Genomic DNA, 18,573 nt, shown 5'->3' on the forward strand with positions numbered 1-18,573 from the left:
GAGACAGGGAGGTTATGGTCTGGTACAGGTTCAGGGCTTATTTGTGTGTTGTTCTGCATTGGTACGTTCCAGTGAGACAGGTAGGTTATGGAGGGTAGAGGTTCAGGGCATATTTGTGTGGAGTTCTGCATTGGTACGTTCCAGTGAGACAGGGAGGTTCTGGAGGGGTACAGGTTCAGGGCAAATTTGTGTGGAGTTCTGCATTGGTGCATTCCAGTGAGACAGGGAAGTTATGGAGGGGTACAGGTTCAGGGCATATTTGTGTGGAGTTCTGCATTGGTACGTTCCAGTGAGACAGGGAGGTTATGGAGGGTTACAGGTTCAGGGCATATTTGTGTGGAGTTCTGCATTGGTACGTTCCAGTGAGACAGGGAGGTTATGGGGTGTACATGTTCAGGGCATATTTGTGTGGAGTTCTGCAATGGTACGTTCCAGTGAGACAGGGAGGTTATGGTCGGGTACAGGTTCAGGGCATATTTGTGTGGAGTTCTGCATTGGTACTTTCCAGTGAGACAGGGAAGTTATGGAGGGGTACAGGTTCAGGGCATATTTGTGTGGAGTTCTGCATTGGTACGTTCTAGTGAGACAGGGAGGTTATGGAGGGGTACAGGTTCAGGGCATATTTGTGTGTAGTTCTGCATTGGTACGTTCCAGTGAGACAGGGAGGTTATGGAGGGTACAGGTTCAGGGCATATTTGTGTGGAGTTCTGCATTGGGACTTTCTTGTGAGACAGGGAGGTTATGGTCGGGTACAGGTTCAGGGCATATTTGTGCGTAGTTCTGCATTGGTACTTTCCAGTGAGACAGGTAGGTTATGGAGGGTACAGGTTCAGGGCATATTTGTGTGGAGTTCTGTGTTGGTATTTTCCAGTGAGACAAGGATCTTATGGGCGGGTAAACGTTCAGGGCATATTTGTGTGGAGTTCTGCAGTGGTAGGTTCCAGTGAGACAGGGAGGTTATGGTCGGGTACAGGTTCAGGGCATATTTGTGTGGAGTTCTGCAGTGGTACGTTCCAGTGAGACAGGGAGGTTATGGTCGGGTACAGGTTCAGGGCATATTTGTGCGTTGTTCTGCTTTGGTACGTTCCAGTGAGACAGGGAGGTTATGGAGGGTACAGGTTCAGGGCATATTTGTGTGGAGTTCTGAGTTGGTACGTTCCAGTGAGACAAGGATCTTATGGGCGGGTAAACGTTCAGGGCATATTTGTGTGGTGTTCAGCAATGGTACGTTCCAGTGAGACTGGGAGGATATGGGCGGGTACACTTTCAGGGCATATTTGAGTGGAGTTCGGCATTGGTGCGTTCCAGTGAGACAGGGAAGTTAAGGAGGGGTACAGGTTCAGGGCATATTTGTGTGGAGTTCTGCATTGGTACGTTCCAGCGAGACAGGGAGGTTATGGAGAGTACAGGTTCAGGGCATATTTGTTTAGAGTTCTGCATTGGTACGTTCCAGTGAGACAGGGAGGTTATGGAGGGGTACAGGTTCAGGGCAAATTTGTGTGGAGTTCTGCATTGGTGCGTTCCAGTGAGACAAGGAGGTTATGGTCGGGTACAGGTTCAGGGCATGTTTGTGTGGAGTTCTGCATTGGTACGTTCCAGTGAGACAGGGAGGTTATGGTCGGGTACAGGTTCAGGGCATATTTGTGTGGAGTTCTGCATTGGTACGTTCCAGTGAGACTGGGAGCTTATGGAGGGGTACAGGTTCAGGGCATATTTGTGTGGAGTTCTGCAGTGGTACGTTCCAGTGAGACAGGGAGGTTATGGTCGGGTACAGGTTCAGAGCATATTTGTGCGTAGTTCTGCTTTGGTACGTTCCAGTGAGACAGGGAGGTTATGGAGTGTACAGGTTCAGGGCATATTTGTGTGGAGTTCTGCGTTGGTACGTTCCAGTGAGACAAGGATCTTATGGGCGGGTAAACGTTCAGGGCATATTTGTGTGGTGTTCTGCAATGGTACGTTCCAGTGAGACTGGGAGGATATGGGCGGGTACACTTTCAGGGCATATTTGAGTGGAGTTCGGCATTGGTGCATTCCAGTGAGACAGGGAAGTTAAGGAGGGGTACAGGTTCAGGGCATATTTGTGTGGAGTTCTGCATTGGTACGTTCCAGTGAGACAGGGAGGTTATGGAGGGTACAGGTTCAGGGCATATTTGTTTAGAGTTCTGCATTGGTACGTTCCAGTGAGACAGGGAGGTTATGGTCGGGTACAGGTTCAGGGCATATTTGTGTGGAGTTCTGCATTGGTACGTTCCAGTGAGACAGGGAGGTTATGGAGGGTACAGGTTCAGGGCATATTTGTGTGGAATTCTGCGTTGGTACGTTCCAGTGAGACAAGGAGCTTATGGGCGGGTACACGTTCAGGGCATATTTGTGTGGTGTTCTGCAATGGTACGTTCCAGTGAGACTGGAGGTTATGGAGGGGTACAGGTTCAGGGCATATTTGAGTGTAGTTCTGCATTTGTACGTTCCAGTGAGTCAGGGAGGTTATGGAGGTTACAGGTTCAGGGCATATTTGTGTGGAGTTCTGCATTGGTACGTTCCAGTGAGACAGGGAGGTTATGGAAAGGTACAGGTTCAGGGCAAATTTGTGTGGAGTTCTGCTTTGGTACGTTCCAGAGAGACGGGGAGGTTATGGAGGGTACAGGTTCAGGGCATATTTGTGTGGAGTTCTGCAGTGGTACGTTCCAGTGAGACTGGAGGTTATGGAGGGGTACAGGTTCAGGGCATATTTGAGTGTAGTTCTGCATTTGTACGTTCCAGTGAGTCAGGGAGGTTATGGAGGTTACTGGTTCAGGGCATATTTGTGTGGAGTTCTGCATTGGTACGTTCCAGTGAGACAGGGAGGTTATGGAAGGGTACAGGTTCAGGGCAAATTTGTGTGGAGTTCTGCATTGGTACGTTCCAGAGAGACGGGGAGGTTCTGGAGGGGTACAGGTTCAGGGCAAATTTGTGTGGAGTTCTGCATTGGTGCATTCCAGTGAGACAGGGAGGTTATGGAGGGGTACAGGTTCAGGGGATATTTGAGTGGAGTTAGGCATTGGTGCGTTCCAGTGAGACAGGGAAGTTATGGAGGGGTACAGGTTCAGGGCATATTTGTGTGGAGTTCTGCATTGGTACGTTCCAGTGAGACAGGGAGGTTATGGAGGGGTACAGGTTCAGGGCATATTTGTGTGTAGTTCTGCATTAGTAAGTTCCAGTGAGACAGGGAGGTTATGGAGGGTACAGGTTCAGGGCATATTTGTGTGGAATTCTGCGTTGGTACGTTCCAGTGAGACAGGGAGGTTATGGAGGGGTACAGGTTCAGGGCATATTTGTGTGTAGTTCTGCATTGGTACGTTCCAGTGAGACAGGGAGGTTATGGTCGGGTACAGGTTCAGGGCATATTTGTGTGGAGTTCTGCATTGGTACGTTCCAGTGAGACAGGGAGGTTATGGAGGGTACAGGTTCAGGGCATATTTGTGTGGAATTCTGCGTTGGTACGTTCCAGTGAGACAAGGAGCTTATGGGCGGGTACACGTTCAGGGCATATTTGTGTGGTGTTCTGCAATGGTACGTTCCAGTGAGACTGGAGGTTATGGAGGGGTACAGGTTCAGGGCATATTTGAGTGTAGTTCTGCATTTGTACGTTCCAGTGAGTCAGGGAGGTTATGGAGGTTACAGGTTCAGGGCATATTTGTGTGGAGTTCTGCATTGGTACGTTCCAGTGAGACAGGGAGGATATGGAAAGGTACAGGTTCAGGGCAAATTTGTGTGGAGTTCTGCATTGGTACGTTCCAGAGAGACGGGGAGGTTATGGAGGGTACAGGTTCAGGGCATATTTGTGTGGAGTTCTGCAGTGGTACGTTCCAGTGAGACTGGAGGTTATGGAGGGGTACAGGTTCAGGGCATATTTGAGTGTAGTTCTGCATTTGTACGTTCCAGTGAGTCAGGGAGGTTATGGAGGTTACAGGTTCAGGGCATATTTGTGTGGAGTTCTGCATTGGTACGTTCCAGTGAGACAGGGAGGTTATGGAAGGGTACAGGTTCAGGGCAAATTTGTGTGGAGTTCTGCATTGGTACGTTCCAGAGAGACGGGGAGTTTCTGGAGGGGTACAGGTTCAGGGCAAATTTGTGTGGAGTTCTGCATTGGTGCATTCCAGTGAGAGAAGGAGGTTATGGGCGGGTACACTTTCACGGCATATTTGTGTGGTGTTCTGCAATGGTACATTCCAGTGAGACAGAAGGTTATGGAGGGGTACAGGTTCAGGGGATATTTGAGTGGAGTTCGGCATTGGTGCGTTCCAGTGAGACAGGGAAGTTATGGAGGGGTACAGGTTCAGGGCGTATTTGTGTGGAGTTCTGCATTGGTACGTTCCAGTGAGACAGGGAGGTTATGGAGGGGTACAGGTTCAGGGCATATTTGTGTGTAGTTCTGCATTAGTAAGTTCCAGTGAGACAGGGAGGTTATGGAGGGTACAGGTTCAGGGCATATTTGTGTGGAATTCTGCGTTGGTACGTTCCAGTGAGACAGGGAGGTTATGGAGGGGTACAGGTTCAGGGCATATTTGTGTGTAGTTCTGCATTGGTACGTTCCAGTGAGACAGGGAGGTTATGGAGGGTACAGGTTCAGGGCATATTTGTGTGGAATTCTGCGTTGGTACGTTCCAGTGAGACAAGGAGCTTATGGGTGGGTACACGTTCAGGGCATATTTGTGTGGTGTTCTGCAATGGTACGTTCCATTGAGACTGGAGGTTATGGAGGGGTACAGGTTCAGGGCATATTTGAGTGTAGTTCTGCATTTGTACGTTCCAGTGAGTCAGGGAGGTTATGGAGGTTACAGGTTCAGGGCAAATTTGTGTGGAGTTCTGCATTGGTACGTTCCAGAGAGACGGGGAGGTTATGGAGGGTACAGGTTCAGGGCATATTTGTGTGGAGTTCTGCAGTGGTACGTTCCAGTGAGACTGGAGGTTATGGAGGGGTACAGGTTCAGGGCATATTTGAGTGTAGTTCTGCATTTGTACGTTCCAGTGAGTCAGGGAGGTTATGGAGGTTACAGGTTCAGGGCATATTTGTGTGGAGTTCTGCATTGGTACGTTCCAGTGAGACAGGGAGGTTATGGAAGGGTACAGGTTCAGGGCAAATTTGTGTGGAGTTCTGCATTGGTACGTTCCAGAGAGACGGGGAGGTTCTGGAGGGGTACAGGTTCAGGGCAAATTTGTGTGGAGTTCTGCATTGGTGCATTCCAGTGAGAGAAGGAGGTTATGGGCGTGTACACTTTCACGGCATATTTGTGTGGTGTTCTGCAATGGTACATTCCAGTGAGACAGAAGGTTATGGAGGGGTACAGGTTCAGGGGATATTTGAGTGGAGTTCGGCAATGGTGCGTTCCAGTGAGACAGGGAAGTTATGGAGGGGTACAGGTTCAGGGCATATTTGTGTGGAGTTCTGCATTGGTACGTTCCAGTGAGACAGGGAGGTTATGGAGGGGTACAGGTTCAGGGCATATTTGTGTGTAGTTCTGCATTAGTAAGTTCCAGTGAGACAGGGAGGTTATGGAGGGTACAGGTTCAGGGCAAATTTGTGTGGAGTTCTGCATTGGTGTGTTCCAGTGAGACAAGGATTTTATGGGCGGGTACACGTTCAGGGCATATTTGTGTGGAGTTCCGCATTGGTACGTTCCAGTGAGACAGGGAGGTTATGGAGGGTACAGGTTCAGGGCATATTTGTGTGGAATTCTGCGTTGGTACGTTCCAGTGAGACAGGGAGGTTATGGAGGGGTACAGGTTCAGGGCATATTTGTGTGTAGTTCTGCATTGGTACGTTCCAGTGAGACAGGGAGGTTATGGTCGGGTACAGGTTCAGGGCATATTTGTGTGGAGTTCTGCATTGGTACGTTCCAGTGAGACAGGGAGGTTATGGAGGGTACAGGTTCAGGGCATATTTGTGTGGAATTCTGCGTTGGTACGTTCCAGTGAGACAAGGAGCTTATGGGCGGGTACACGTTCAGGGCATATTTGTGTGGTGTTCTGCAATGGTACGTTCCAGTGAGACTGGAGGTTATGGAGGGGTACAGGTTCAGGGCATATTTGAGTGTAGTTCTGCATTGGTACGTTCCAGTGAGACAGGGAGGATATGGAAAGGTACAGGTTCAGGGCAAATTTGTGTGGAGTTCTGCATTGGTACGTTCCAGAGAGACGGGGAGGTTATGGAGGGTACAGGTTCAGGGCATATTTGTGTGGAGTTCTGCAGTGGTACGTTCCAGTGAGACTGGAGGTTATGGAGGGGTACAGGTTCAGGGCATATTTGAGTGTAGTTCTGCATTTGTACGTTCCAGTGAGTCAGGGAGGTTATGGAGGTTACAGGTTCAGGGCATATTTGTGTGGAGTTCTGCATTGGTACGTTCCAGTGAGACAGGGAGGTTATGGAAGGGTACAGGTTCAGGGCAAATTTGTGTGGAGTTCTGCATTGGTACGTTCCAGAGAGACGGGGAGGTTCTGGAGGGGTACAGGTTCAGGGCAAATTTGTGTGGAGTTCTGCATTGGTGCATTCCAGTGAGAGAAGGAGGTTATGGGCGGGTACACTTTCACGGCATATTTGTGTGGTGTTCTGCAATGGTACATTCCAGTGAGACAGAAGGTTATGGAGGGGTACAGGTTCAGGGGATATTTGAGTGGAGTTCGGCATTGGTGCGTTCCAGTGAGACAGGGAAGTTATGGAGGGGTACAGGTTCAGGGCGTATTTGTGTGGAGTTCTGCATTGGTACGTTCCAGTGAGACAGGGAGGTTATGGAGGGGTACAGGTTCAGGGCATATTTGTGTGTAGTTCTGCATTAGTAAGTTCCAGTGAGACAGGGAGGTTATGGAGGGTACAGGTTCAGGGCATATTTGTGTGGAATTCTGCGTTGGTACGTTCCAGTGAGACAGGGAGGTTATGGAGGGGTACAGGTTCAGGGCATATTTGTGTGTAGTTCTGCATTGGTACGTTCCAGTGAGACAGGGAGGTTATGGAGGGTACAGGTTCAGGGCATATTTGTGTGGAATTCTGCGTTGGTACGTTCCAGTGAGACAAGGAGCTTATGGGTGGGTACACGTTCAGGGCATATTTGTGTGGTGTTCTGCAATGGTACGTTCCATTGAGACTGGAGGTTATGGAGGGGTACAGGTTCAGGGCATATTTGAGTGTAGTTCTGCATTTGTACGTTCCAGTGAGTCAGGGAGGTTATGGAGGTTACAGGTTCAGGGCATATTTGTGTGGAGTTCTGCATTGGTACGTTCCAGTGAGACAGGGAGGTTATGGAAAGGTACAGGTTCAGGGCAAATTTGTGTGGAGTTCTGCATTGGTACGTTCCAGAGAGACGGGGAGGTTATGGAGGGTACAGGTTCAGGGCATATTTGTGTGGAGTTCTGCAGTGGTACGTTCCAGTGAGACTGGAGGTTATGGAGGGGTACAGGTTCAGGGCATATTTGAGTGTAGTTCTGCATTTGTACGTTCCAGTGAGTCAGGGAGGTTATGGAGGTTACAGGTTCAGGGCATATTTGTGTGGAGTTCTGCATTGGTACGTTCCAGTGAGACAGGGAGGTTATGGAAGGGTACAGGTTCAGGGCAAATTTGTGTGGAGTTCTGCATTGGTACGTTCCAGAGAGACGGGGAGGTTCTGGAGGGGTACAGGTTCAGGGCAAATTTGTGTGGAGTTCTGCATTGGTGCATTCCAGTGAGAGAAGGAGGTTATGGGCGTGTACACTTTCACGGCATATTTGTGTGGTGTTCTGCAATGGTACATTCCAGTGAGACAGAAGGTTATGGAGGGGTACAGGTTCAGGGGATATTTGAGTGGAGTTCGGCAATGGTGCGTTCCAGTGAGACAGGGAAGTTATGGAGGGGTACAGGTTCAGGGCATATTTGTGTGGAGTTCTGCATTGGTACGTTCCAGTGAGACAGGGAGGTTATGGAGGGGTACAGGTTCAGGGCATATTTGTGTGTAGTTCTGCATTAGTAAGTTCCAGTGAGACAGGGAGGTTATGGAGGGTACAGGTTCAGGGCAAATTTGTGTGGAGTTCTGCATTGGTGTGTTCCAGTGAGACAAGGATTTTATGGGCGGGTACACGTTCAGGGCATATTTGTGTGGAGTTCCGCATTGGTACGTTCCAGTGAGACAGGGAGGTTATGGAGGGGTACAGGTTCAGGGCATATTTGTGTGTAGTTCTGCATTAGTACGTTCCAGTGAGACAGGGAGGTTATGGAGGGTACAGGTTCAGGGCAAATTTGTGTGGAGTTCTGCATTGGTGTGTTCCAGTGAGACAAGGAGGTTATGGGCGGGTACACGTTCAGGGCATATTTGTGTGGAATTCTGCGTTGGTACGTTCCAGTGAGACAAGGAGCTTATGGGCGGGTACACGTTCAGGGCATATTTGTGTGGTGTTCTGCAATGGTACGTTCCAGTGAGACTGGAGGTTATGAAGGGGTACAGGTTCAGGGCATATTTGAGTGTAGTTCTGCATTTGTACGTTCCAGTGAGTCAGGGAGGTTATGGAGGTTACAGGTTCAGGGCATATTTGTGTGGAGTTCTGCATTGGTACGTTCCAGTGAGACAGGGAGGTTATGGAAGGGTACAGGTTCAGGGCAAATTTGTGTGGAGTTCTGCATTGGTACGTTCCAGAGAGACGGGGAGGTTATGGAGGGTACAGGTTCAGGGCATATTTGTGTGGAGTTCTGCAGTGGTACGTTCCAGTGAGACTGGAGGTTATGGAGGGGTACAGGTTCAGGGCATATTTGAGTGTAGTTCTGCTTTGGTACGTTCCAGTGAGACAGGGAGGTTATGGAGGGTACAGGTTCAGGGCATATTTGTGTGGAGTTCTGAGTTGGTACGTTCCAGTGAGACAAGGATCTTATGGGCGGGTAAACGTTCAGGGCATATTTGTGTGGTGTTCTGCAATGGTACGTTCCAGTGAGACTGGGCGGGTACACTTTCAGGGCATATTTGAGTGGAGTTCGGCATTGGTGCGTTCCAGTGAGACAGGGAAGTTAAGGAGGGGTACAGGTTCAGGGCAAATTTGTGCGGAGTTCTACATTGGTACGTTCCAGTGAGACGGGGAGGTTATGGAGGGTACAGGTTCAGGGCATATTTGTGTGGAGTTCTGCAGTGGTACGTTCCAGTGAGACAGGGAGGTTATGGTCTGGTACAGGTTCAGGGCTTATTTGTGTGTTGTTCTGCATTGGTACGTTCCAGTGAGACAGGGAGATTATGGAGGGTAGAGGTTCAGGGCATATTTGTGTGGAGTTCTGCATTGGTACGTTCCAGTGAGACAGGGAGGTTCTGGAGGGGTACAGGTTCAGGGCAAATTTGTGTGGAGTTCTGCATTGGTGCATTCCAGTGAGACAGGGAAGTTATGGAGGGGTACAGGTTCAGGGCATATTTGTGTGGAGTTCTGCATTGGTACGTTCCAGTGAGACAGGGAGGTTATGGAGGGTTACAGGTTCAGGGCATATTTGTGTGGAGTTCTGCATTGGTACGTTCCAGTGAGACAGGGAGGTTATGGGGTGTACATGTTCAGGGCATATTTGTGTGGAGTTCTGCAATGGTACGTTCCAGTGAGACAGGGAGGTTATGGTCGGGTACAGGTTCAGGGCATATTTGTGTGGAGTTCTGCATTGGTACTTTCCAGTGAGACAGGGAAGTTATGGAGGGGTACAGGTTCAGGGCATATTTGTGTGGAGTTCTGCATTGGTACGTTCTAGTGAGACAGGGAGGTTATGGAGGGGTACAGGTTCAGGGCATATTTGTGTGTAGTTCTGCATTGGTACGTTCCAGTGAGACAGGGAGGTTATGGAGGGTACAGGTTCAGGGCATATTTGTGTGGAGTTCTGCATTGGGACTTTCCTGTGAGACAGGGAGGTTATGGTCGGGTACAGGTTCAGGGCATATTTGTGCGTAGTTCTGCATTGGTACTTTCCAGTGAGACAGGGAGGTTATGGAGGGTACAGGTTCAGGGCATATTTGTGTGGAGTTCTGTGTTGGTATTTTCCAGTGAGACAAGGATCTTATGGGCGGGTAAACGTTCAGGGCATAATTGTGTGGAGTTCTGCAGTGGTAGGTTCCAGTGAGACAGGGAGGTTATGGAGGGGTACAGGTTCAGGGCATATTTGTGTGGAGTTCTGCAGTGGTACGTTCCAGTGAGACAGGGAGGTTATGGTCGGGTACAGGTTCAGGGCATATTTGTGCGTTGTTCTGCTTTGGTACGTTCCAGTGAGACAGGGAGGTTATGGAGGGTACAGGTTCAGGGCATATTTGTGTGGAGTTCTGAGTTGGTACGTTCCAGTGAGACAAGGATCTTATGGGCGGGTAAACGTTCAGGGCATATTTGTGTGGTGTTCTGCAATGGTACGTTCCAGTGAGACTGGGAGGATATGGGCGGGTACACTTTCAGGGCATATTTGAGTGGAGTTCGGCATTGGTGCGTTCCAGTGAGACAGGGAAGTTAAGGAGGGGTACAGGTTCAGGGCATATTTGTGTGGAGTTCTGCATTGGTACGTTCCAGCGAGACAGGGAGGTTATGGAGCGTACAGGTTCAGGGCATATTTGTTTAGAGTTCTGCATTGGTACGTTCCAGTGAGACAGGGAGGTTATGGAGGGGTACAGGTTCAGGGCAAATTTGTGTGGAGTTCTGCATTGGTGCGTTCCAGTGAGACAAGGAGGATATGGGCGGGTACACGTTCAGGGCATATTTGTGTGGAATTCTGCATTGGTACGTTCCAGTGAGACAGGGAGGTTATGGTCGGGTACAGGTTCAGGGCATATTTGTGTGGAGTTCTGCATTGGTACGTTCCAGTGAGACAGGGAGCTTATGGAGGGGTACAGGTTCAGGGCATATTTGTGTGGAGTTCTGCAGTGGTACGTTCCAGTGAGACAGGGAGGTTATGGTCGGGTACAGGTTCAGAGCATATTTGTGCGTAGTTCTGCTTTGGTACGTTCCAGTGAGACAGGGAGGTTATGGAGTGTACAGGTTCAGGGCATATTTGTGTGGAGTTCTGCGTTGGTACGTTCCAGTGAGACAAGGATCTTATGGGCGGGTAAACGTTCAGGGCATATTTGTGTGGTGTTCTGCAATGGTACGTTCCAGTGAGACTGGGAGGATATGGGCGGGTACACTTTCAGGGCATATTTGAGTGGAGTTCGGCATTGGTGCATTCCAGTGAGACAGGGAAGTTAAGGAGGGGTACAGGTTCAGGGCATATTTGTGTGGAGTTCTGCATTGGTACGTTCCAGTGAGTCAGGGAGGTTATGGAGGGTACAGGTTCAGGGCATATTTGTTTAGAGTTCTGCATTGGTACGTTCCAGTGAGACAGGGAGGTTATGGTCGGGTACAGGTTCAGGGCATATTTGTGTGGAGTTCTGCATTGGTACGTTCCAGTGAGACAGGGAGGTTATGGAGGGTACAGGTTCAGGGCATATTTGTGTGGAATTCTGCGTTGGTACGTTCCAGTGAGACAAGGAGCTTATGGGCGGGTACACGTTCAGGGCATATTTGTGTGGTGTTCTGCAATGGTACGTTCCAGTGAGACTGGAGGTTATGGAGGGGTACAGGTTCAGGGCATATTTGAGTGTAGTTCTGCATTTGTACGTTCCAGTGAGTCAGGGAGGTTATGGAGGTTACAGGTTCAGGGCATATTTGTGTGGAGTTCTGCATTGGTACGTTCCAGTGAGACAGGGAGGTTATGGAAAGGTACAGGTTCAGGGCAAATTTGTGTGGAGTTCTGCATTGGTACGTTCCAGAGAGACGGGGAGGTTATGGAGGGTACAGGTTCAGGGCATATTTGTGTGGAGTTCTGCAGTGGTACGTTCCAGTGAGACTGGAGGTTATGGAGGGGTACAGGTTCAGGGCATATTTGAGTGTAGTTCTGCATTTGTACGTTCCAGTGAGTCAGGGAGGTTATGGAGGTTACAGGTTCAGGGCATATTTGTGTGGAGTTCTGCATTGGTACGTTCCAGTGAGACAGGGAGGTTATGGAAGGGTACAGGTTCAGGGCAAATTTGTGTGGAGTTCTGCATTGGTACGTTCCAGAGAGACGGGGAGGTTCTGGAGGGGTACAGGTTCAGGGCAAATTTGTGTGGAGTTCTGCATTGCTGCATTCCAGTGAGAGAAGGAGGTTATGGGCGGGTACACTTTCACGGCATATTTGTGTGGTGTTCTGCAATGGTACATTCCAGTGAGACAGAAGGTTATGGAGGGGTACAGGTTCAGGGGATATTTGAGTGGAGTTCGGCATTGGTGCGTTCCAGTGAGACAGGGAAGTTATGGAGGGGTACAGGTTCAGGGCATATTTGTGTGGAGTTCTGCATTGGTACGTTCCAGTGAGACAGGGAGGTTATGGAGGGGTACAGGTTCAGGGCATATTTGTGTGTAGTTCTGCATTAGTAAGTTCCAGTGAGACAGGGAGGTTATGGAGGGTGCAGGTTCAGTGCATATTTGTGTGGAATTCTGCGTTGGTACGTTCCAGTGAGACAGGGAGCTTATGGAGGGGTACAGGTTCAGGGCATATTTGTGTGTAGTTCTGCATTGGTACGTTCCAGTGAGACAGGGAGGTTATGGAGGGTACAGGTTCAGGGCATATTTGTGTGGAATTCTGCGTTGGTACGTTCCAGTGAGACAAGGAGCTTATGGGTGGGTACACGTTCAGGGCATATTTGTGTGGTGTTCTGCAATGGTACGTTCCAGTGAGACTGGAGGTTATGGAGGGGTACAGGTTCAGGGCATATTTGAGTGTAGTTCTGCATTTGTACGTTCCAGAGAGACAGGGAGGTTATGGTCGGGTACAGGTTCAGGGCATATTTGTGTGGAGTTCTGCATTGGTACGTTCCAGTGAGACAGGGAGGTTATGGAGGGTACAGGTTCAGGGCATATTTGTGTGGAATTCTGCGTTGGTACGTTCCAGTGAGACAGGGAGGTTATGGAGGGTACAGGTTCAGGGCATATTTGTTTAGAGTTCTGCATTGGTACGTTCCAGTGAGACAGGGAGGTTATGGTCGGGTACAGGTTCAGGGCATATTTGTGTGGAGTTCTGCATTGGTACGTTCCAGTGAGACAGGGAGGTTATGGAGGGTACAGGTTCAGGGCATATTTGTGTGGAATTCTGCGTTGGTACGTTCCAGTGAGACAAGGAGCTTATGGGCGGGTACACGTTCAGGGCATATTTGTGTGGTGTTCTGCAATGGTACGTTCCAGTGAGACTGGAGGTTATGGAGGGGTACAGGTTCAGGGCATATTTGAGTGTAGTTCTGCATTTGTACGTTCCAGTGAGTCAGGGAGGTTATGGAGGTTACAGGTTCAGGGCATATTTGTGTGGAGTTCTGCATTGGTACGTTCCAGTGAGACAGGGAGGTTATGGAAAGGTACAGGTTCAGGGCAAATTTGTGTGGAGTTCTGCATTGGTACGTTCCAGAGAGACGGGGAGGTTATGGAGGGTACAGGTTCAGGGCATATTTGTGTGGAGTTCTGCAGTGTTACGTTCCAGTGAGACTGGAGGTTATGGAGGGGTACAGGTTCAGGGCATATTTGAGTGTAGTTCTGCATTTGTACGTTCCAGTGAGTCAGGGAGGTTATGGAGGTTACAGGTTCAGGGCATATTTGTGTGGAGTTCTGCATTGGTACGTTCCTGTGAGACAGGGAGGTTATGGAAGGGTACAGGTTCAGGGCAAATTTGTGTGGAGTTCTGCATTGGTACGTTCCAGAGAGACGGGGAGGTTCTGGAGGGGTACAGGTTCAGGGCAAATTTGTGTGGAGTTCTGCATTGCTGCATTCCAGTGAGAGAAGGAGGTTATGGGCGGGTACACTTTCACGGCATATTTGTGTGGTGTTCTGCAATGGTACATTCCAGTGAGACAGAAGGTTATGGAGGGGTACAGGTTCAGGGGATATTTGAGTGGAGTTCGGCATTGGTGCGTTCCAGTGAGACAGGGAAGTTATGGAGGGGTACAGGTTCAGGGCATATTTGTGTGGAGTTCTGCATTGGTACGTTCCAGTGAGACAGGGAGGTTATGGAGGGGTACAGGTTCAGGGCATATTTGTGTGTAGTTCTGCATTAGTAAGTTCCAGTGAGACAGGGAGGTTATGGAGGGTGCAGGTTCAGTGCATATTTGTGTGGAATTCTGCGTTGGTACGTTCCAGTGAGACAGGGAGGTTATGGAGGGGTACAGGTTCAGGGCATATTTGTGTGTAGTTCTGCATTGGTACGTTCCAGTGAGACAGGGAGGTTATGGAGGGTACAGGTTCAGGGCATATTTGTGTGGAATTCTGCGTTGGTACGTTCCAGTGAGACAAGGAGCTTATGGGTGGGTACACGTTCAGGGCATATTTGTGTGGTGTTCTGCAATGGTACGTTCCAGTGAGACTGGAGGTTATGGAGGGGTACAGGTTCAGGGCATATTTGAGTGTAGTTCTGCATTTGTACGTTCCAGAGAGACAGGGAGGTTATGGTCGGGTACAGGTTCAGGGCATATTTGTGTGGAGTTCTGCATTGGTACGTTCCAGTGAGACAGGGAGGTTATGGAGGGTACAGGTTCAGGGCATATTTGTGTGGAATTCTGCGTTGGTACGTTCCAGTGAGACAAGGAGCTTATGGGCGGGTACACGTTCAGGGCATATTTGTGTGGTGTTCTGCAATGGTACGTTCCAGTGAGACTGGAGGTTATGGAGGGGTACAGGTTCAGGGCATATTTGAGTGTAGTTCTGCATTTGTACGTTCCAGTGAGTCAGGGAGGTTATGGAGGTTACAGGTTCAGGGCATATTTGTGTGGAGTTCTGCTTTGGTACGTTCCAGTGAGACAGGGAGGTTATGGAAAGGTACAGGTTCAGGGCAAATTTGTGTGGAGTTCTGCATTGGTACGTTCCAGAGAGACGGGGAGGTTATGGAGGGTACAGGTTCAGGGCATATTTGTGTGGAGTTCTGCAGTGGTACGTTCCAGTGAGACTGGAGGTTATGGAGGGGTACAGGTTCAGGGCATATTTGAGTGTAGTTCTGCATTTGTACGTTCCAGTGAGTCAGGGAGGTTATGGAGGTTACAGGTTCAGGGCATATTTGTGTGGAGTTCTGCATTGGTACGTTCCAGTGAGACAGGGATGTTATGGAAGGGTACAGGTTCAGGGCAAATTTGTGTGGAGTTCTGCATTGGTACGTTCCAGAGAGACGGGGAGGTTCTGGAGGGGTACAGGTTCAGGGCAAATTTGTGTGGAGTTCTGCATTGGTGCATTCCAGTGAGAGAAGGAGGTTATGGGCCGGTACACTTTCACGGCATATTTGTGTGGTGTTCTGCAATGGTACGTTCCAGTGAGACTGGGAGGATATGGGCGGGTACACTTTCAGGGGATATTTGAGTGGAGTTCGGCATTGGTGCGTTCCAGTGAGACAGGGAAGTTAAGGAGGGGTACAGGTTCAGGGCATATTTGTGTGGAGTTCTGCATTGGTACGTTCCAGCGAGACAGGGAGGTTATGGAGCGTACAGGTTCAGGGCATATTTGTTTAGAGTTCTGCATTGGTACGTTCCAGTGAGACAGGGAGGTTATGGAGGGGTACAGGTTCAGGGCAAATTTGTGTGGAGTTCTGCATTGGTGCGTTCCAGTGAGACAAGGAGGATATGGGCGGGTACACGTTCAGGGCATATTTGTGTGGAATTCTGCATTGGTACGTTCCAGTGAGACAGGGAGGTTATGGTCGGGTACAGGTTCAGGGCATATTTGTGTGGAGTTCTGCATTGGTACGTTCCAGTGAGACAGGGAGCTTATGGAGGGGTACAGGTTCAGGGCATATTTGTGTGGAGTTCTGCAGTGGTACGTTCCAGTGAGACAGGGAGGTTATGGTCGGGTACAGGTTCAGAGCATATTTGTGCGTAGTTCTGCTTTGGTACGTTCCAGTGAGACAGGGAGGTTATGGAGTGTACAGGTTCAGGGCATATTTGTGTGGAGTTCTGCGTTGGTACGTTCCAGTGAGACAAGGATCTTATGGGCGGGTAAACGTTCAGGGCATATTTGTGTGGTGTTCTGCAATGGTACGTTCCAGTGAGACTGGGAGGATATGGGCGGGTACACTTTCAGGGCATATTTGAGTGGAGTTCGGCATTGGTGCATTCCAGTGAGACAGGGAAGTTAAGGAGGGGTACAGGTTCAGGGCATATTTGTGTGGAGTTCTGCATTGGTACGTTCCAGTGAGTCAGGGAGGTTATGGAGGGTACAGGTTCAGGGCATATTTGTTTAGAGTTCTGCATTGGTACGTTCCAGTGAGACAGGGAGGTTATGGTCGGGTACAGGTTCAGGGCATATTTGTGTGGAGTTCTGCATTGGTACGTTCCAGTGAGACAGGGAGGTTATGGAGGGTACAGGTTCAGGGCATATTTGTGTGGAATTCTGCGTTGGTACGTTCCAGTGAGACAAGGAGCTTATGGGCGGGTACACGTTCAGGGCATATTTGTGTGGTGTTCTGCAATGGTACGTTCCAGTGAGACTGGAGGTTATGGAGGGGTACAGGTTCAGGGCATATTTGAGTGTAGTTCTGCATTTGTACGTTCCAGTGAGTCAGGGAGGTTATGGAGGTTACAGGTTCAGGGCATATTTGTGTGGAGTTCTGCATTGGTACGTTCCAGTGAGACAGGGAGGTTATGGAAAGGTACAGGTTCAGGGCAAATTTGTGTGGAGTTCTGCATTGGTACGTTCCAGAGAGACGGGGAGGTTATGGAGGGTACAGGTTCAGGGCATATTTGTGTGGAGTTCTGCAGTGGTACGTTCCAGTGAGACTGGAGGTTATGGAGGGGTACAGGTTCAGGGCATATTTGAGTGTAGTTCTGCATTTGTACGTTCCAGTGAGTCAGGGAGGTTATGGAGGTTACAGGTTCAGGGCATATTTGTGTGGAGTTCTGCATTGGTACGTTCCAGTGAGACAGGGAGGTTATGGAAGGGTACAGGTTCAGGGCAAATTTGTGTGGAGTTCTGCATTGGTACGTTCCAGAGAGACGGGGAGGTTCTGGAGGGGTACAGGTTCAGGGCAAATTTGTGTGGAGTTCTGCATTGCTGCATTCCAGTGAGAGAAGGAGGTTATGGGCGGGTACACTTTCACGGCATATTTGTGTGGTGTTCTGCAATGGTACATTCCAGTGAGACAAGGATTTTATGGGCGGGTACACGTTCAGGGCATATTTGTGTGGAGTTCCGCATTGGTACGTTCCAGTGAGACAGGGAGGTTATGGAGGGGTACAGGTTCAGGGCATATTTGTGTGTAGTTCTGCATTAGTACGTTCCAGTGAGACAGGGAGGTTATGGAGGGTACAGGTTCAGGGCAAATTTGTGTGGAGTTCTGCATTGGTGTGTTCCAGTGAGACAAGGAGGTTATGGGCGGGTACACGTTCAGGGCATATTTGTGTGGAATTCTGCGTTGGTACGTTCCAGTGAGACAAGGAGCTTATGGGCGGGTACACGTTCAGGGCATATTTGTGTGGTGTTCTGCAATGGTACGTTCCAGTGAGACTGGAGGTTATGAAGGGGTACAGGTTCAGGGCATATTTGAGTGTAGTTCTGCATTTGTACGTTCCAGTGAGTCAGGGAGGTTATGGAGGTTACAGGTTCAGGGCATATTTGTGTGGAGTTCTGCATTGGTACGTTCCAGTGAGACAGGGAGGTTATGGAAGGGTACAGGTTCAGGGCAAATTTGTGTGGAGTTCTGCATTGGTACGTTCCAGAGAGACGGGGAGGTTATGGAGGGTACAGGTTCAGGGCATATTTGTGTGGAGTTCTGCAGTGGTACGTTCCAGTGAGACTGGAGGTTATGGAGGGGTACAGGTTCAGGGCATATTTGAGTGTAGTTCTGCTTTGGTACGTTCCAGTGAGACAGGGAGGTTATGGAGGGTACAGGTTCAGGGCATATTTGTGTGGAGTTCTGAGTTGGTACGTTCCAGTGAGACAAGGATCTTATGGGCGGGTAAACGTTCAGGGCATATTTGTGTGGTGTTCTGCAATGGTACGTTCCAGTGAGACTGGGCGGGTACACTTTCAGGGCATATTTGAGTGGAGTTCGGCATTGGTGCGTTCCAGTGAGACAGGGAAGTTAAGGAGGGGTACAGGTTCAGGGCAAATTTGTGCGGAGTTCTACATTGGTACGTTCCAGTGAGACGGGGAGGTTATGGAGGGTACAGGTTCAGGGCATATTTGTGTGGAGTTCTGCAGTGGTACGTTCCAGTGAGACAGGGAGGTTATGGTCTGGTACAGGTTCAGGGCTTATTTGTGTGTTGTTCTGCATTGGTACGTTCCAGTGAGACAGGGAGATTATGGAGGGTAGAGGTTCAGGGCATATTTGTGTGGAGTTCTGCATTGGTACGTTCCAGTGAGACAGGGAGGTTCTGGAGGGGTACAGGTTCAGGGCAAATTTGTGTGGAGTTCTGCATTGGTGCATTCCAGTGAGACAGGGAAGTTATGGAGGGGTACAGGTTCAGGGCATATTTGTGTGGAGTTCTGCATTGGTACGTTCCAGTGAGACAGGGAGGTTATGGAGGGTTACAGGTTCAGGGCATATTTGTGTGGAGTTCTGCATTGGTACGTTCCAGTGAGACAGGGAGG

Source organism: Hemitrygon akajei, unplaced genomic scaffold, assembly GCF_048418815.1.
Source record: "Hemitrygon akajei unplaced genomic scaffold, sHemAka1.3 Scf000056, whole genome shotgun sequence".
Lineage (NCBI taxonomy): Eukaryota > Metazoa > Chordata > Chondrichthyes > Myliobatiformes > Dasyatidae > Hemitrygon > Hemitrygon akajei.